Below are 21501 nucleotides of genomic sequence, written 5' to 3'. Positions count from 1 at the left end.
CTACTAAATCAGCATGGACCGATACTGAACGCTTTCCCCAGTGTGTCCTGTTCAACAGAAACAGCTATGATTAGAAAAAATTGACTTGATGAGAACCTGTAACTATTTGTGTTTCCTGTCGAGGGTTTAATAAAATATTGGAGATAATCTACGCTATCTCTTTCACAGTGCGCGACCGATTCTGGGCAAGTCCGAAGGGAGCGAGCAGTTACGCAGCCTAGTAAACTTAAAAAGTCACTACTAAAAGACAACAAATATAAGCCTTTTAGTTTTTTTTCAGGCTTGATGTAGGCTGATAGCACTTCGTTTTGCCGTTAACGAAACGTCCGAATCACGATGCCCACATCACGTTTCTTCCGGTTCAATAATGCGAATTTTGGTAAAATGGCCATATACGGCTAAATATTTCACAGCCTTTCCTTGCACTTAGCAAAATGAATTTTCTTTCCAAGTGTTCGCCATTCCCCATTCTACCAGCTCACCGAGTTTTATCTTTCTACCTCGACCTAGTGAGCACAAAAAAAAAAAAAATGAAGAAGTTCTGGGGAACTTTTAGGCCCCCAGCTCGATACGAAACACGGTTACATCTTAGGTGTTTTTCGTCCATAATGAAAGGAAGGCGCTTCATGTACTCGCTGACGGTGACCGAACCCTAATATCTTCAGCCGTTTTTCCTGGAGACGTACTCATATGCACCCTACTTTTAGGGTACCAATCTGAGAAAAAAAAATAGTGTCAAAATTCGTGACGGTCGAGCCACGCGGTTGGATCGCTTCTTGTGCAACGACCCAGTCGTTAGTGGAGCTGTGTGGTGTGCCGTCCTTCTGTACGTGTGTGGTTGCTCCAAATTCACGAACGTCTGTCATGTACCAACTGGCCCAATCTGTCATTTTGAACAACAAGACGTTGAACGTGCGCACACTCTTGAGTCGTATATCAATTTTGAAAACACCATAACACTAGCGCTTTCCGACGTTTTCATACGTACCTGCGTTTGCCCACCAATTCGTGTCATTTATGAGCTCGACAGAAAATATATTCGTCGTACCAGATGGGTAATTAGGACGCAGTTCACAATTTTGTGGGCTTCAGCAGTCAAGAAAACCGTTGAAGGCGTAGCAAACATAATCACACAGCGCCTGCGTTGAGGTCGTTGGCTGGAAAATGCGCCCCTTATGGGTTCTCGTTCTTGCAACATGCATATTATACATATTGCCCAACGGGCAAGGCCTTCCGAGGCGTTCAAATTCAAATGGCTTTCGTGGGCGGCAATTCCATAACTCTCCAGCGGTGTCACGCCAGCATCACAGGGTAAGTGATTTTACATTTGCTGTCAGCCCAACGAATAATGTACTAGAATAAAGTAACCCAGTGAAATAATCGGTATAGAGCTCCGGATAGCTCTCTGAGTTATATAACTGAATTCACAAACCGTTCCCTTTACGGCTGCTACATGGCACTCCGCTGAATTGTTCCGTTGCATCTGGTTAGCACAGATAAACTAGCGAGCACTAACGCTAGTATGTAGAGACTAAGAGGAGAGAACATAGATGAAATTCTTCTACTGTTGTTAGGACTATTCTTGCTGGTTGTTACCTCCCTCACGGCATTGTTCCCTCAGCTCAACGGCAGAAACTGTACGGGATACAGACATAGCTATAGAACTAATTAAAGAAATTAATCAATAAACAATCAGTAAACTGCATTACTTAGAATGATAATTAAACACAGAAAGAATGACACAATACTAACAAGAAAGAATTGATGTTTTTGAGAACTGATTATTTCGTGGAAAGGACAGGGAAAATTAGACTGGGGAAAGTCCAGGAAAAAGTGAACAGTGTAGAAAAGTCAGTAACATTTTGTGAATAGAGGATCTGCTCCATAAACGTGACACGTAAGGTTAATGCGTCGTGCTTGATGGGTAACTAGCTATTATAGGTAATCACTCATGTAGTATATTTACATATTTTCTTCTAGAGGACGTCGACCTAGCCGTATAACTCAATTGCAGAAACGGCATCTGTGCTGCTCTCAAACCTTTTATAAACCATGCTGGGAATAAAAAGCACCCTGTATAGGGATTGAGCCGTCGGAGTAGTTAAATCCCTTATCGAATTCGTCATGGTATTTTAAGATCCGTTTGGCGTCCAAATGAGATTTCTAGCTCCTGCTAATTAGGAGTCACATATTTGACATTCGTAAGCATCACTTGGTCTCAAGAACTGTTTTAACTGTTCTGGAGACCGAGTGATACTTACGAACGTCAAATATATGACAGCAAATTAGCAGGAGAAGGGAATTCCATTTGAACGACTCTCGGGAAACGTTCCAAACCAGACCAGACACCATTCCCCTCAATAGAAGTCGAAATGTTCAGTGAAAAGCTGTCAAAAAAATGTACAAGCGAAACATTAAAGTTCGTCATATGGGCGTCTTGGGGTGCGCTTTGCACCGTGTAGCGTCAATCTGCAATGGTTTCTTTACCCCAGTTTTAAACCTTGATTTGGTGTGCAGCGTTGTCTGGTTTTTGACGTTTTTCGGGAGAAGCCAGAATGAACACTCCGGAGAGAAAGCCGCGGATACTGTCCAGTACCATTCATAAGCGACAAAGGTCTTTGTCATGGAACATGGAAGAATAAAATGGAGGCAGGGGCGCCGATGAAGAGAACATAATACACCAGTTGAATGTCGGAATAAATAAAGTAAGCAAAAACAACATCAAGGACTAATACCCCTTGACAGACAACACGCTAAATGTCACTTAGGAAATTGGCCTTTTTCTAAAGAACATTTTGTGTTCATGCAGAGACGACAGCTGATATGTATTTTAGCGATAACTGGCAATTTCGACTAACAGGGGTTACTAACGACCTTTATAGCGTTAAATGTGAAGCCCCATCACCAGGGCGCTCGCATGTGTATCGTCACACGCAAGAGCTGATTTACAGTGTCATTGAACGATTCTGCTTCTGCATATACCGGGTGTTTCAGTTAAATCCCCGGGCTAAATAATTCGCGAACGGGTGCACCAATCCGCGAGCTTTCTTTTTTACAAGTATCTGTCCGATACCACCTACAAGCTGCACACCGTGTGGATTAGTGGGAGGCGCTCATTATTAAGATAAAAATGCAAATAAGTTAAGTAAAAAAGCGCAACTTCTAAAGCAGGGCGCTGTCGGTATTAAAATGGGTACTACCCCTTTTGGGACCTTCAGTGGACACCTTTTAGAGAAAAATCTGCCACCGAAGCGGGTCATTTGTTGCAGTAATTAATTAGTTTCGGTTTACGTATTTTTGTCGCGGCTTGTGGCTGCGAAGCGCAAAAGGACGCTCTTTCACTCCCTTATCCATCAATGAATTACGTCCTTACACCAATGAATTACACCAATGAAATACGCCCTTTTGCGCTTCGCCGCGACCAGCCGCAAAAAAAAAAAAAAAACGTAAACCGAAACCAATTAATTACTGCAACAAATGACCCGCTTCGGTGGCAGATTTTTCTCTAAAAGGTGTCCACTGAAGGTCCCAAAAGGGGTAGTACCCATTTTAATGCCGACAGCGCCCTGCTTTAGAAGTTACGCTTTTTTACGAAACTCATTTGCATTTTTATTTTAATAATGAGCGCCTCCCACTCATTCACACGGTATGCAACTTGTACGTGGTATCTGACATATACTTGTAAAAAACAAAGCTCGTGGATTGGTGCACCCGTTCGCGAATTATTTAGCCCGGGGATTTAACTGAAACACCCTGTATGTACCCATTAAGAGGCTGACTGTGTAATGTATTTGAGTGCATGTTTTGTGGACTTTAATTCACGCTATAGTATCCTCGTCATGGCACGACCACGTAAGCTCGTGACTTCTAGTCTGGTTAGCCAATCGGCCAAAATAATGTTGTAATACGTAGCAGCACCTAAATAAACGTTCGTTTACTCTGTTACCTCGTCGTGGGTAATCGGCATCATTTGTGATACACGACAGAGTGAAACATGCGACAGTTCCGAAAGTCCTGGAGGGTTCAGGTAATCCCACATATCCTAAATTGGGTACTCTATCGTCTGGTGAAAGGTAAAGTATTGGACCATACAGCATCGTATACATTACGTTAGGCTAGATTAGATAACTTCAGTTTACCTTCAGTACCTAAATTTAGTTATGTCAGATTGTGACTGGTCTATGTTTTGAGCGTCTCCAATGTGGAATATCTGGGCGCTACGCCCTCTCTTCGAAGGTATGCGGCTTCTCGACTTCACGGAGGCCTGCGCACGTTCTAAAAGAACTCTTTGTACTGGAGCGCTATTTTCATCTTACGCGTGTTATTGAACTTGAGCGCACAAGCATTCGCAGATATAGCTATCATCAGCAGCCATAAAATACTGTTGTTAAGTGCACGTCCGACAACTAAACGTCGGAAACGGCAGTTAAACTAATGTCAATGAATGACAAAGGAAGCGACAGAGGGTCGCGTGTCCTGTAGGTCATATCACATGATTAGTCATAATAAAATCGCAGTATACCAGCTTGATACGTATAGAAATCTGTACAAACTCGTGTTGGGCTTGATTTGTTTTGTAGGGGACATAAGAGAGAAATCACATTGCGCTCGTCGTTGATCGCAATCGCCGTGGCACAACATAAACCTGCGCAGACTCTCTAACAGAAAGAAACGGCTCTATGGCGTAGCAAAACGAACTAACGCTCAGATTAAATGGATGGCTTACAAAGCCTGTGCAAGAGAATATAAACATGAATTAAAAACGGCCAAATACACCTATTTTACTGAGCACTTACCGGATGTGCTAAAACGTAGTCTTCGACTTTTCTGGAGTAGTTAGCGCTGCGCCAATAAAACACTAATCATCATCATCAACTTCTCTGTAATGCGGCAAACCGCCATAAACGAGGAGAACTAACCCTGAGCTTTACGAACGAATTGGTGAACCAGATTCCGGACACTGAATGCGCAAATGTGCCGAGTGATGTATTTGTTCGTGAATTTTCTCATCCTGAGAATGATGATGATGATGTACCCTAACCCCATACGATTTTGTGCCCATGCCTCCAATTACCATTGATACTTTCGGCATCGTAAATGTAATCCATTCCCTAAAATCTTCGTCCTCTTGTGGCGAAGATAACATCAATCCAAAGTTTCTAGAAAATACATCACTTTACTAGTCTTTTTTACTACGTTCTGTAGTCTGTCACTTATACAAGGTACTATACCCGACGACTGGAAAGTCGTCAAGAAAATGCCCATTTATAAGGCAGGAGACCGGCATTGTCCAATAATTATCGGCCCATATCGTTGGTAAGTATGTCATGCAGAGTTCATGAACATGATGCATACTCGCGCATCGCACAGTTCCTAGAAGACAACTCATATTTTGATTGTAACCAACGTGTAGTCAGGAAAGACCCCTCATGTGCTATCTTCGGTACACGAACTACATCTCTGTCTCGATCGATGGTCACCAGGTCAACTGCATATTCGCTGACTTTACAAAGGCCTTCGACAAAGTTTCTCGCACACTTCTGCTACATAAATTGCTACACTACTCCTAGAACCCAATTTACTAGCGTTGATTCAGTCATTTTTTAGAGATCGTTTCCAATTTGTACACGTTGACAACGCGCACTCCTAACTTAGACCTGCATTGTCTGGCGTTCTCCAGGGATCAGTGTTGGGACCACTTCTTTTTCTCATATCTATTAATGGCCTGAATCAATGTGTTTCATCTCGCATAGTCGGTTCGCAGATGACTGCGTATAGTTTATCGAGAAATAAATTATCAATCGTACAGTCGAGCGCTCCAATCAGATCTTGATAGGATATTGGTTTTGTGTAAAACCTGGTCTAAGGAACTTAACGTAGGTAAACATGTGGAGGGGACACATAATCCCCTCCACACTCTAACAAAGCAGCCATTCACTCCGGCCGTAGAAGCCCGTACGGAACCTCTCTTCCCTCCGGGCTGTTGACCCACAATTCGCATGAACCTTTAAACACGTCACACCTAACCCTTTAAACCCATGCCAATGATGAGGACGGTGCCCAGAAGAAGAACAGTCTCTGTTCGAAATATCGGCGGCTTCTGTCCTGAGGCAACTCCCTTCCTACATCTCTACCGGTTCGCTGGATTTCTACCCATCTATTTTCAGTAGAAGAGTTTTTTTCCCTAGCTTATTGAACCCTTTTTAAAGAAATAATTCGAAATATTGGAGATTCGTCAGATTCGTGGATTCGCAGAACCTTCCTTCCATTCGGGTTCGGATTCGAGAAATTCTGGGTTCGTCCTATCTCTAATTTTTGGTAATCACAACCGCACAGCAACGTCACCGAAATGAAACGCAGTTTGAAATTAGCATCACTCGATTTCTGGCAGAAAGTAGCACGTCTCGCACTTTTTCATAACTTTTTCATAAAAACGTTCGTTTAAGATCATTGTTATTGTTGCCTCGATCATATTTATTATCACGCATTGACCATCAACATTAGGTCGGCATTTACAACTGCAGCACCTCGGCGTTCTACTCATTATTCGTACCTCGTACATCGGTAAATGGAATCTCCTTCCGGGCTCTATTATGTTCATTGTTGAATACAATAGGTTAATCGAAGCTGTATATGACCATCTCCTCACTTACCATTAACAAGCGTTAATGATGTCTGTGATGTTAGTGATTTATTTAACCGTTAGTTTCACTCATGAAATTTTTTGTATCAGATGTGCTTTTTGGGATTTTTTCTTTCTTTTGTATTGTCGTGTACCTATTCCCCTCTGTAACGCCTCTGAGGCTTTGAGGGTAAAATATAAAAAAATCAATGAATCAATAAAGAATGAATGAAATAATGAAAACAAGGATAAAATAGCGAACGAAAGAAAGAAATAATAAACAAATAAATACATTGATTTTGTTGGTGGTTGCAGCACGACTCAAGTTCATGTTAAGTGCTGGCAGACAACTTGACAAAATACCGACATTTATGACCTTAGTAGGGTAGAACGCGTATTACAAGTATATTGTTTGCGGGTGTCAATCATTGTGGCAGCCATTATGACAATCATTATCGTGGGAATCAATCATTCTACCGAATTTATTTTCGGGAACAGTCAAGACGTGCAGCCGTAGCCGTATTCTTTTCCAGAAATAGATAAGATTAAGACGCTATTGGTGTTATCCACGCTACGATATTCTGTTTTATGCAGGTTTACGAAAACAACAATTACGATGGCTATGGAAGACATGGTGGATTTCAAAGGTAAGAGGCTATAAAGGCTCTTCCTTTTCCCATTCTATTATATGGGTACCATACATAATTATCAAATCATCATCATCACAAAATAAAGTTGCTGTGCGAGCAGCATTCCCAAGTGTTTTGCCTATATGGGTTCAGCGTTTCGTTTCAGTTCACTTAGAAATATCGTGAATTTTTACCGTAAACTTGCGTTCTTTTAATTTATTATTCTGGACATACAACAATTAGATCTGCTTACCTGAGATTCATGCTGGGATCTTTTATGGATTAAGGCAATGTTGTTGATTCACGTATTCAGCATACTTCAGAGAGACATCACCAAGATTGAAATATGGCGCAATAACGGGGTATGACTTTAAATGTGTAACTTTTTGCTCCAATAATTACAGCCTCTTTTACCGATTAAATGAAATGATTCTTGACACCGTGGATAATTAAAAATATATCGGCATTACGTAAGTAAGGGCTTGAAATTGGACACACTTATAAACAGAAATGTAAACCAGGCCAGTAAAACATTGGGTTTTGTTAAAAGCAACCTCAAAAGGTCTACTCAATAGTTATAGTCATAGTCAATAGTCACAGTCATATTGTAAACATATATATATATATATACTCATGGAACGATGCGACAGCACCAGAGGACACGTGTTTCGCCGTGTTTGCGGCTCGTCAGCTCTGGGTAGCTGCGCATCGTCTGGAATTGGCAAACCAGGGGTCGCTCAGCGATACACCTGGGAGGGTGACTGAGCACTCCTCAATGCCACAGTGCAAGCCAGTGAATTATAATGAGGAAAAAAAAAGCCATACAAAGATTTCCTGAAGCTCGAGTAGCCCGTTCTTTGATGACGCACACCAGTAAGCGCTCCATTTGGGCGTTAATCAGGCTGATAGGTGCACCATATAGTGAAGGACGAGGAAAACACATGATAACAGCACCCCCAGCCCCCACCCCCAGAGCTGTCTATATGTATATCTGTCTGCAACGTCTTGACCGCGTAGGTATCTCGTATCGCTCTAAAAACGCTATTTAGCACTATTTTCATGATGTAAGATGTTTTCAGCTTGATTTTTCGATTTTCGGCGCATTTTGAATATTCGTGTTCTCCACCAGGTTGAGAGGTTCTTCGGCGCCGTATAGAATACCCGATTACATTCCTTTCCGCGCAAGATGACGTGCCAGTTGTCTGGGCACCCTACGTGCCGCGTGAAGTCACTAATTGTCGTAAATGGTGGCTGCTGTCTCTGCCACTGCCGTGCTGTCTGGACGTTCACGTGGGTTTTCCCTCAGACGCATTCAGACTAATGTCACCACACTTCGCTGTGAAGTCGGCCTAGGCCTAGTGATTCCCCCTGAGATATTCCTGACGTTTCCTGCGAGAGCGTGATCGACTACGGCAACCAGTTCCATCACCGCCACTACCAGCCCAGCGTTTGGCGTGTCTTCACATGTGATTTACTATGCCGATCCAAGTAGACCAACTCTCCCCTTTGTGTAGGAATGAATCTATAAAAGGACCATGGAGGGGCTCGAAAACGCATATGTCCGGAGAACTAGAAATTAGGATCGCAAGCCCTGAGAGAAGCATTCGCACAAAAACTAAGAGAGTAATCCTGGACCACAAGGGAGCGTTCAGTCTCGCGGGTGAGAAAACCTGCTCCCTTCAACGTCAGTCGTGACGTTGCCCATTTCACCATCACCATCACCACATGATGCCACGAGACGCGAGGAGCCGCTGCACGCACTTTTGTAAGGCTGTTTTCTCATTACATTTGCACTTCCCAAAAGAAATGTTTTGCGTGACGGTTCCTGAAGGTTGTACGCTGAAGTATCTCGGAATCGGATTGCTCTCATGGAAAAGTTCGAGCACAAATCATTCCTTTCGAGCACAAAGAATTTGTTTTTCGGCGACGAAGGAACTAAGAATACGGCGTGACCCTTGATACAAACCCCAGTGCAGAGTAGGACGTGCTAATAACAATATTAACATGTTCGACAGATTTCAACTTACTGTCTACGAAACGCCCAAGTCGCGAGTTACGAGTGATCTTTTCAAAGGGGTTTAGGTCGAACACTGATAGAAACGATCAGGACGCAGACGCTGACTCGCAAATTATGAACACGGGGGGAAAGTAACTGTTCCGAGGCTGGAACGCACAAGCACAACTACATGCATATTTTTCCAACACGCATCTCTACAGTTCTCTTTCTTTGTTTCTTCCGCGACGTCGGAAACGAGTAGGTGGGCCATTTTCCCATTCCATTCCCATTTCATTTTCCTGCCATTTTCCCACGTATATATTTCTGCCCGGTTACCGCGTATCGGGGTGGGCCGCTGTAGCACGTCCGGCTTGACGTCCGGCGTGTTTGCATGTGTTCATGGTTCATGCACGGACGCATGATAACTTTCTGTTTTGTGCGCGTGGATGTCACTTTTGAGACTGATGATGACATATATTTGTTGTCTTTTGTTCGTGAAAAGGATGTGCTTGTTTTCTATTTTTAAGACTTCACATTCATAGTCTTGCTACCCTTTACTCAGTTTAACACTTTTAAGGGACTCAGGGAATCAAGAGTACAATTCTGCAAGAGAGTGTGTTGAGCACTAGGCAATAAAAATTATATTGTGTTGTTTTTTATCCGATTCATTTTACATTATATTGTGTTGTTTTTTATCCGATTCATTTTACATTCTACATTACAATTCTAGTAAGGTTCTGTTGAGTCAAAGGGAGTTAGACTATAGAGGGTCACAGAAATTCAAAACGAATTTTCATCAAACCTGTGCCCATTTAGAGGTTTTAAAAAGATCGGTAATGCGTTCTAGAATTTCATCACAAGGGCGGACACATCGCCGGCGGAAGTTCAGAAATCCCAATAATTGCCGAGCTGCCGAAGGCCTTGCGGGAGAGGGAGGTCACGGACAACTCTAACTTTTGAGTCCCGCGGACGTATTCCCTTCTGATCAATGTAATGATAGAGAAAGGTTGCCTCGCTCTTATCGAAAGATGCACTTGTCAAGATTGATGTCAAGCCCGTAGTGGCGCAGTCGGGTGAAGACCTCGCGCAAATCCCAAATGGGGTCTTCAGGAGATGTGGTTGCGACGACAAGGTCATCCCCGCACGGGTAGAGAAAGGGTATGTCATGAAGCACTGCTGAAGCAATGCTGAAGAAATGCTGGAAGCACTGGACTGCGTTTCGTACACCAAATAACATTTTCACGAACTCGGCTTTCAGCATTCGGAATATCGAAAGGGTGTACGTGAATTTGCCGATTCGTGTTGACTAAGTCAAGAGTCAGTGGTGACGTCATCTACTTGTCGGAGGGCGGAGCTGTCCGAAATGGACCTTGCATTTAGGGCCCTGTAATAACCACACGCCCGCCACGCACCAGAGTCCCCCTTTGGAACTATATGCAGTGGCGAGGCCCAACTACTGGAAGACAGTCCAATAATTCCCAGATCCATCACATGCTAAACTCGCGCCTAGCAATGGAGAGGCGGTCGCCTTGGAGTCGCCGATAGCGGGTGGAGGCTGCTGTTCCTGTTGTAATGATACGGTGGATGACGTTGTGTTGGACATGAGCAGTGAGGTTTTGGAGCATGAAGAGCTCAGTGAATTCTGCAAGAACGACATGCACGGGGAAGCGGAACATAAGGAGCGGATGCCGATTGCTGACTGTGCGCAAGAAAGGCCCTTGACATCGGGCATTGTGGGACCAGCTCCCGTGCCATAGTGTCTAATATGATGGCATGATACACCGAGAGCGAGGGGTGAACCCGGTTCCAGTTCAGGCGTCGGCTCTATATACTGTCTGGATATTTCCCATGTTTCCTGAGACGCGCTTTAAGACAAATGTCGCCCAATTCCCTATGATGTCGCCTTAAGCCCGAATCCCATAAAAAGCGACACGCGGTAGATACACGCGAGAAGCGACAAAATCGACGTCACCGCCGCCTCGCGAGCGTCAAAAAAGCTTTGTCGCGGCTCAATATTTCTGCATCTATTCCCAGCAGATATTTGTAGCATGTCGCTGAGTTCGTTGCCTGTTGTTTGACAAAACAAGCTAGATTTGGCGGCGTGATACAAGAAGTGAACGCGTGGGCAAGGGAAAGGGTGGAGAGGGCAACCAACCAAAGTAGCAGACGAAGAAGTGGGCGGGGCGTTGGGTACTTCAACCGGAGCGCCACTGCATTACGGCGGATATTACGAGGGGCGTTCAAGTCAACCGGGACTTTTCATTTTTCGCAAAAGCAAAATGAACTTACTGGCGGGAAATTAGTTTTATTTTTCAACGTAATCTCTAGCTGCACTAATGCACTTGTCCCAGCGTTTCACGAGGGCTTGGATGTCAGCAGCGTAGAAATCTTTTCCGGCACGTAGCAGCCATAATCGGACCGCATTTTTGATTTCGTCGTCGCAGCCGAAGTGGCGGCCCCAAGGAACGCCTTCAGTGGCCCGAAGTGATGGAAATCGCTGGGTGCGAGGTCTGGACTGTAAGGGGAATGTGGCAGCAACTCCCAACCAAGTTCCTGTAACGTGCGTGTCGTGAGATGCGCGGTATGCGGGCGTGCATTGTCCTCTAGGAGGAGGACTCCTTTGGTGAGGGGGCCCGGCTTTCCGAAACTGAAGGTGTTCATGAATGATAGCGTTCAACGTTCCCGCAGAAAGGTCCGGCTTTCGAGCCAGTTCAAGACATGTTATCCGTCGGTCCTTCAGGATCAGGCGCTCCACAAGGTGGATGTTCTCAGAAACTCTGACACTGGGCTCTGAGCCGGCCCGGCCAGGATCGTCCTGCACTGATGTACTGCCGTCTCGGAATCGTTTGCACCACTCAAACGCTTTGCTGTGGCTAAGTGTATCGTGGCCATACTGAGCCTGAATCCTTCTGTGAATTTCAGATGACTTTACGCCTTCATTCACGAGAAACTTCATGACAATTCGCTGTTCGATGAGCGCGCTCACCTCGTTGTCGGCCATCTTGTCCAGCACGTGTTTTCTGTTTTGCACAAACTTTGGACCACCACGTGGTGAACGCGGAGGCCTGTCACGTGCGAAAATCACGAAAATGACAAACCGCGAGCCATTTGTACAGTCAGGAGACAGAAACTCCCAGTTTCACTTGAACACCCCTCGTACATAACACCTTCAATACAAGTTATCCTCGGTTTGACGAATAAAATACTATGTTTGGTATATTTATGGCAATTTACAACTTAGCTCGAATAAAATAAGCATTCCTTCTCCAAAAACATCATTTCTCGGCGACGAAATGTCGCTGCTCAAATGGACCGGGAACTCGCGCCATGAGCAGACGCGACAGCGACAAATTCTGCAGCGCGTCGCTTGTCGCTTGTTATGGGGTCCTCGCTGTAGGACACGCGATCCCATCTCGTGCGATAGTCCTGACATTGCCCGCATGAGTGCAGCTCACAACACTACGGCAAGCAGTTCCATCACTACCACCGGAGCGTTGTAGAATTGTCGATGTGGCGGCATGCCCGACGTTGATGGAGAGATTGATGAAGGAGGGAAAACCCGCACGTTACATATCCACCAGTTTCCCCTTTCGCCTTGGGCTACCACACCTCGGTGACGACAACGACGATGATAAAGGGAACCGGGGTGTCGGACGCGAATGACCCGATGTAGAGCGCCGTCCGCGTCGCGGGCCGTGTCTGTTCAGCGCTTGCAACGCGTTCACCACGTCACCTCATGATTCAATCGAGTTTCAAGGCGATCGAGACGGGATGACTGGCAGTCGGTTGTGGCGGTAGTGACCAGAGAGGATGTCTGAGGCGCGGAGTACTCACCTATGCAGTCTGCGACGGTCGCTGGGCTGCCCAGCGTCAAGTCTTTCTAACAGGGCGAGACCAGGCCAAGAGTCATTGTGTGTCAAATGACTATTCTTAGGGTATTAGGGGCATTTCGGAGCGTACGGTGGAGCAACTGAGAGTGTCGCCTTTCGCGGGTACCCTCTTCTTTTAGCAGCAGTTCTAGCTTGTTCTTTAGAACGTCGTAGACACGATGAAAGAGTGCCGCTGAAAGGATATCGTGGAGCTCAGCTGCGACTTCAGGAGAGAGATTCGAAATGACATGAAAGGACGTTACGCACTGGTTTCTTCTGTGGGCCCTTGCGGGTCCACGAATGCCCTCTTATTCCAGCTTTGTGAGTGGACACACAGTGGTTTCTGCAAACTCTCCCCTCCCTCCTGCTCAGATACAAAGAGTCGTAGCGTATTGCCTGCTGGGCCAACACCACCTAGATAGGAAAAGGCCTCTCTCTTCCCTCTGCTACCCTCTCCCGCGCGTGACGTCACACAACCCCACCCAGCTGCTTCGTCTGCTGCCGCGAAATTTTACATTGCCAGATGACCGCGTCCCACTGCGTGAGTGATTATTTTATGACTGAATGAGACTTTTATGTTGCAGCAAGGGTTGTCAATCGGGATATCCCGAATCCCACAATCCCGGGATGTCGGCCAATTTTTCACGTCCCGAAGTATCCGGGATTTATTCCGGAAAATAGCGGGATTTTGTGAGAGCAAATGGGTCGTTCGACAAGAAGCGATCCAATCGTGTTGCTCGACCATCACGATTTTTGACACTATTTTTTTTCTCAGGCTGGTATCTTGGAGATAGAGATAACCAAAGAATATTTCTGCATGATTCGGTATGGTTGAAGGGCAAGGCGGCGCTGAAAGTCAACTCCTGCCCTAAAAGTAGGGTGCATATGAGCACATCTCCGGGAAAAACGGCTGAAGATATTAGGGTCCGGTCACCGTCAGCGAGTACACGAAGCGCCTTCCTTTCATTTTGGACGAAAAACACCTAAGATGTAAGCGTGTTTCGTACCGAGCTGGGGGCCTAAAAGTATACATTTTCCCCAGAACTTCCGCATTGTTTTCTTTTTTGGCTGCTCACTAGGTCGAGGTAGGAACATAAAACTCGGTGAGCTGGTAGAATGGGGAATGGCGAACATATGGAAAGAAAATTCATTTTGCTAAGTGCAATGAAATATTTAGCTGAATATGGACATTTTACCAAAATTCGCATTATTGAACCGGAAGAAATGTGATGTGGGCATCGTGATTCGGACGTTTCGTTAACGGCAAAACGAAGTGCTATCAGCCTACATCAATTTTGGAAAAAACTAAAACGCTCATATATGTTGTCTTTTAGTAGTAACTTTTTAAGTTTACTAGGCTGCGTAACTGCTCGCTCCCTTCGGACTTGCGCAGAATCAGTCACGCACTGTGAAACAGATGGCATAGATTATCTCCAATATTTTATTAAACCCTCGACAGGAAACACAAATAGTTAGAGGTTCTCATCAAGTCAAAATTTTCTCATCATAGCTGTTTCTCTTGAACAGGATACACTGGGGAAGGCATTCGGTATCAGTATAGGCTGACTTCGTAGGTTTTTGCTTCACTAGACGCGTTCACTGATGACATCACGCGAACCTGGAAATCGTGTGTGGAGGGTGGTTGAAAGTAATGAATATCACGCGTGCCTGGGATGGCTTTGGCTCTCACGACCTTTCAGCCTGGTCTGTCCTTCCAGTACCTCAGAGCAGGAGTCCCACTGTGGGAAAATGTTCCTTTGAAAATGAAAGATTCTCTTGAGCCCACAAAAATAGTTCCTGCGGGGTTACAATTTGACGATCGGAGGGTCTTTGGAGACTGGATTTTGATGAGAGTCTCTTTACTGTTCCTCCAATCCCGTCGCAAGCACCTTTCCCATGCGATGTTCCGAAAAAGTTCCACGTCGCATGAAGTCCGAAGTCTTGCTGATGAAAGCAGAGGCAGATGATGATGAAGTTTTTTTTTTATATTGTGCGTTGAATGTTATATCAACATTCTATTGTCAACAAAGAAGATGATGAGTCACTGTCTGTGACACTCGCGGGACAGACATCGCGTTCATTCTAGTTCCTTTCAACGGAACAAAACACATCGTCATCCCTCTCTGTCCTGTCTCATCTTCAACATTGTGAGGTAGCTCCATCCGAAAAGTAGTGCAACGTTTTAATATGAGGCTAAGCATCCAAGACGTGCTACAGGAAAACCTTCTGATATATGTGGACAGATGCGTTGTCATGAGTGAGAGAGCCGGAGATGACGACATAGGTTGAATGGTGCAATTGGTCACCTGCTCCATCTTTGAAGTATACTACAATGGAGTGTAATGTTGCCTGCGACGCATTCCAGTAAAATGACTGTGGGAATTTTGCGCTATATATGTGTAGTTTTCTGAGTAGTCCAGCTGCACAACGGCTTCGTCTTGAGGAAGGCCCTTCTTCAAGCTCTTCAGATATGCGGACTGCGCAGAACTTACAAAGTGGCGCTTTTGCAAAGCTTCAAGTGCATGGATGAGTTTCTGACGAAACTCTTCAGGTGTTGCAACGAAGGTTTCCAGTGTTGCGCGGCCCCAGCTACACACTGCTCGTACATGATCTGGTCACAGAACTCAGACATTCGGAGTACATGCTCTTCAATCTTGTCATGAAGCGCTCCAGGCCCAGGGCAGTCACGGCAGTCGCCCAGCATGCAAGTTTCTTCAAAGTACTACATACGACCAACTTCAGAAGCTCTTTGTAGGATTCCTGCATCCATGCTGCGTTGAGCAACAGTTTCACGTTCTGATGATAACTGCAAACGCACACAGAATGCGTTCCGGGGCTCCCAGCAAGTACACACCAGGAAAGTCTCAAACAAGCGAACTTTGAAAATCCAATTTTCTGTGCAGGATTGCTGGCCTACCGTAGCTCGACAGCTTCCTTTAATCCCGTCAGCCTCAAGCGCTTCTGATGTCCCTTCAAGACATCCTGCCTAGAGACGTCTGCCGTTGCCTAGAGACGTCTCTAGAGCTTTTCTTGCCCTGGACTCTACGTTACGCAATTTCGCTTCTGCGTATCTCTGTCGTTGTGCTATGGCTCTTTTTCGTGTTGCAGGAGTTTCGCCAAGGATTCCCATTGATTCGTTCAATGAACGAAGTGAGTCTTGCTGTAGGCTCCCCGATGGTGTTCCTAGGCTCAACGCCGGTGCAGTTTCACCTGATGTGGTGTCCTCTTCATGCTTGTTACATTCCATGTAACAGTTTGAACACAGCTTGTCTCCAGGTTCCAGTTGAAGCGAAACTGTGCGTTTAGCCAATGTTGAAGGTATTGTGTTTGCCCCACGCATGTTCTTCTTGTGTTTACCGAACGGGTTGACAAAGCACTTTGATGCCACCTTCTGGCGGTACTTTCGGATGTATAGCATAATGACCACCGCACAAAGCATTGATTGAAGAAGGCGCGCGCTTTGCACGTGCGGATATCAAATACTCGTCATGTTCACTAAGGTTCAAGTCAAGTCAAGTCAAAGTCAAGTTCACTTGCTTTGAGAAGGTGTACGTGCGTAGGTATTGCACCCCTTCGGGCCAAAGGAACAGAATGGGTCATCGTTAGCCTGCGCTGAAGTCGATGCCACATCCATGGTCACGCCTGAAGAAATGCTGCTCCCAGAAGAAGCGCCGAGTAAGAACGTGGTTTGGTATGGCAACACGCTCAGAGCGTCTATGCTTCTGCTATACGCAATGCGGAGTAGACATCACTTCGCTTAGGAGTGAGGCAGTGCAACCTGCGTGCTGCGTTCTGTGTTGTATTGCTGCAGTTTACTACCCGTGCCGCCCCTCCTCAGGGCTAGGATCCGATCAGAATCAAGATGCTTCCTCTGCCACAGTACGTTACACCTCAAGCTGCAGTGTATTGCAGAATAATCTTCTTACAATAATAACCAGCAATAGCTGCCGACACAAAGAGCGTAAGACGGCTAGCTGTCAACGACAGCTGGATTATGGTGTCTATTTCTATGGTGTCATTTTTATATATATTTTTTTTGTTTTGCCCACCACCAAACGCGTCTTTCAACAAGAACGACCGGAGGCTCCAAATGTGAGACAAACATCTGAACCGAAATTTCGGCGACATACGGAGCAGTGATGTCAGAAAATGAGCCTGGTGCGCTAACAGGTAGTTTTTGCCCAGAAGCTCACTTCGCAAAATAGTTACTAAAAGACAACAAATATAAGCCTTTTTAGCTTTTCCAGGCTTGATGTAGGCGATAGCACTTCGTCTTGCCATTAACGAAACGTCCGAATCACGATGCCCACATCACGTATTTTCCGGTCCAATATTGTGAATTTTGGTAAAACTGCCATATTCGGCTAAATATTTCACAACCTTTCCTTGTACTTAGGAAAATGAATTTTTTTCACGTGTTTGCCATTCTCCGAACAACGAGCTCACCAAGTTGTATCTTCCTACCTGCACCTAGTGACCAGCAAAAAAAGCTGAATTTCTGGTAAAAATGTATGCTTTTAGGCCCCCGCTGGATACGAAGAACGCTTACGTCTTAGATCTTTTTCATCAAAAATGAAAGAAACATGCTTCCTGTACTCGCTGACGGTGACCGGACCGTAATATCTTCAGCCGTTTTTCCTGGAGACGTACTCATATGCATTCCACTTTTAGGGCAGGAGTTGACTTTCAGCGCCGCGTTGCGCTTCAACCAAACCGAATCCGGCAAAAGAATTCTTTGGGAATCTCTATCTTCATGATACCAATCTGAGCAAAAAATAGTGTCAAAATTCGTGATGGTCGAGCCAAGCGATTGGATCGCTTCTTGTGGAATGACCGAAATATGACAGGAAAATGAAACACCTGTATAGGCCAGCGGGCACAAACGCACTCTCCTTCGTAAGGGAATGATACTTTTTATGACTGGAGGTGGCTGAGGACCGCTGCCTACACGTGCGTACAGATATTTGCTGGCTGTCGTTTCTTCTAGCGCAGAAGCTGAACGAACCTTCAGTTCGGCAGCCAGTATTCTCAGGTCGTGTTTTAATCATTGTGCAATGTGATAAGGAGGCAGCAACGGTGTTGTGAACCGTGTAGTGTTTCGTTTGTTTCCATTTGCTTTTATTCTTTTCCTTTTGTTGTTGCTGTAGCTGTTCTTCATTCAAGTGGATTATTACACCATTTGAGGAGATTATAAAGTAGCATTTCCTTTTACTTCAGTAGTAGCGGAAATCGGTTTCTTTTCACGTGCAACAGTGAAATGCAGATGAATAAAAAGGAGGGGCATTATCACAGCACAAAAAAAATGTAACCATTTAGCCGTCGCTATTTTACCAATGCGGGTACACTGCGAATTGTCCAGTACTTTCCTTCAGGAAAGGTCGAACTGACAAAGCGCACATGTGCAGCGCACAACACGCCGATATAGTGACTTGAGGTAAATCGACTTTGAAATAGGGTCCTGCACGGCCCGCGGGTGACCCGCAAATGGATGCGGGTGGCGGGTCTAGGTTTTCGGCGTCGTGCGGGTAGCGGGTCGTGTACGGTCGACGCATTGTACCAAAACACTACTAGAATGCTCACCGAGTTGCTCAATTTGTTACGCGTCTGCACTGCAGTCGCTCGAAATATGATGTAAAACGTCGCTGACAAGGACGGAACAACCGCTCAAACCGTTGAGGTGCAACAATGCCTGTGTGTCCTTCTTTGTCCATGTCGCGTTTCGTCATGCCTCAAGTCACAAACCAACACGCATTAGGAGCTTTTTGCCCCCTGCGCGGTTCTCATACAAGAAACCCTGTATACAGAAACATCTAATCATCAGGCATAGACAGGGGAGTACTCGTTTACTCGTCAACGTTCATCGCGTTGCGGGTAGGGGTCGGGTGCGGGTTAGATAATTCTGACCCGCGCAGGACTATACCTCGAAGTACCATCTGAACTCGTCACAATCCCGAAATCCCGTCCTGGGATCCCGGGATTGACAGCAAAAAATCACGAACCCCCGAGACTGCATAAATGGCTCGGGATTGACAACTTAGTTGTAGCATGCTTGATCGACGAGCCTGGGTGCCAGGGTCATTATGACAGGGTACGAAACGGAGAAATTTTAATCCTATTGAAGCATCAAGGACAAAATTAATCAGAAAAGCTGTCAGCTAGTTTCATGACTTTTTCTTTTTAATAAAGTATCACTGGACCTTGCCAACAGAATAAAGAAGATTAAGGAGATGCACACATATGTCAATACATATTTACTTCATGAAATACACCACTGTATACAAGGCTTTAGTTGTAAAAATCATTTTTCTACATATGATTGCGAGCTTCATTTTTAACCAATCACAAAACAAGACGCTTGCGGTTTGGCTATGTTGGTCGCAAGACAGGGAAGGAAGTCGTAGTTCCATTCGTGTGCTGTGGAGTTTCCCGGCTTACAGAACTCAAACAGCAACAGCACTGTTCAATTCCGCAGTGTAAAAATACTGGAGCGAACAATATTCAATGTCGAGAGGGGGAAGAGGACAGAAATACTAACACAGGAGCGACGTGAACGAAGACAACGAAGACAGCGTGAAACGACGTGCGAGTTATGTTATATTGGGTTCGCAATTATTCCGTGAGTTATGGCACAAATGCTGCAGTAGAATCCCATCCTTCGGAAGTACACGCTGGTTGGTTGGTTCACATCGAAAAAACACACACACAAAAAAAACGAGTGAATCCGTCTTCGAAATGGCATGTCTGCCGAACACAACGACAAACGGAGTTACAACCATGTTGTATTCCGGTCGGACGGGATGTGGTGACCTCACGGAGCCTTGGAGGGGTCCTCTCTATCTGAGTGGTGTTGGCCGGGCGCTCCTCCCAGCAAGCCGAAGTAGTATGTCACCAGGCCTTCCTATCTGTTTTCTTTCTTGCTTCCGTCTTTACCGCTTTGTTGTATCCCGTCGCTGAGCAGTCACCTTTAGGTGTTATGGTGTAGCCCCGTCCCCAGTCGTCGGACAACTACCTCCCTCGAACACTTGCGTACGTGACAGTTTGTCGTTCCAAAATAATTCTTCACTTGCCGCTATACGCTCCCCTTTCAGCTGGTTGTATCTCTCAGCTTTAAACTTATCCTTTCAAAGTTGCTTCAAAGAGACGTTACGAAAATGCCAGAGCATTTTGATTTCGTGCCACGTGAGAGAACCGGGATTGACGTGCATTACGATGCCGAAGAAACGTAATGACATTCAAGAGACATGTTGAAGAAACGTAACAGAGTTTTATTATTATTATTGGCGTCAACAAACGCCAAAACACACCTAGGGATCAAATATGCTTTCATTGTGACTATCTTGCCTCGATAAGAGTCAATAAATATCTCGCTAACAAATAATAAATTCCCGTTCACTACGCTTCTTCATTATTAATCGAGAGATCCAGTAATGTTTGAGTTACATGTCGTTGATGTACCTGTTATCTAGTGCTGTTGGTGCCGTAATTATCTTATTACTCTTTATTTTGAAGTAACGCATACACACTTTTTCCGCAATAGCCTGCATCAGAGGCATCGCGGCCTGAGTAAACGACGTCCTGGCTATGGTGGGAGACATGAGTGGACGAAGAACGGTGCATGGGCCCCGCACCATGATGGTAGGGGACAACAACGTCGACCATTCTCTTCAAAGCGTTGGAATCGCTCAAAGAAGGGCAATAACTTCCGAAGACCTGGCAGAGGTTTTAATCGGGGAAGAGGAGGCTTTCGTAAACATGGATAGTAAATGATGTAACAGTGTGCAGAACTGCTGGAGACTCAGCAGCCTACATGTAAGTCCCGTTTACGTGAGTACAAGAGAAGCGTATCATACCCAAGTCGTACTTGAAATCAAGTCGATACGGCTACGTCCACATTAATGGGTGCAGCGTAATGGATATGCCACGTGGTGCCGTATTTGAAAGTTAAACGTCCACTTTTCCTCGTAACCCGCCGTTTTCGACAGAGTCGCGTACTCAGTGGCTCTATATATACGGGGTGTCCCAGCTAAGTGTATACTAATTTTTTAAAAATATATCTATCACTTTTTCCGAGATGAAATCAATTGCAATATAGCATATGCTGAAGGCCACTCCCTAGGAGGGCATTACCAAACTCCTAAGGCAATGTCTTAATTAACTTTCAACAATTAACTTTTTAATTATACAAGCTACGAAGTTGTTCCAATGAGAACATCTGATCTCTTCGGTCACCAGATACCAAAGCCGTTTTCAGAACAAAAATCCGTTCGATAGATCGTTCGCAAAAAATTCGTGAAGCAGCACAATTTTTTCTTTATTTTGTTCATTGCGCATCTTCGAAGAAGCGGCTTTCCTTCACCCCCATTGTGAGAGAGTGAAAGAGCACAG

General features: G+C 45.2%; 1 long non-coding RNA gene across 1 annotated transcript; it reads left to right on the top strand.

The window, feature by feature from the left end:
• The first annotated feature begins 1089 nt into the window (after positions 1-1089).
• Positions 1090-21203, top strand: LOC135387014 (uncharacterized). Its single transcript, XR_010420784.1, has 3 exons — positions 1090-1311; positions 7217-7269; positions 20654-21203. It is a non-coding gene; the product is annotated as an uncharacterized LOC135387014 (long non-coding RNA).
• The last annotated feature ends 298 nt before the right edge of the window (positions 21204-21501 follow it).

This window comes from Ornithodoros turicata, chromosome 3, assembly GCF_037126465.1.
Source record: "Ornithodoros turicata isolate Travis chromosome 3, ASM3712646v1, whole genome shotgun sequence".
NCBI lineage: Eukaryota > Metazoa > Arthropoda > Arachnida > Ixodida > Argasidae > Ornithodoros > Ornithodoros turicata.
The sequence above is the reverse complement of the archived record's forward strand: the minus strand, read 5'-3'. Positions and strand labels throughout refer to the sequence as shown.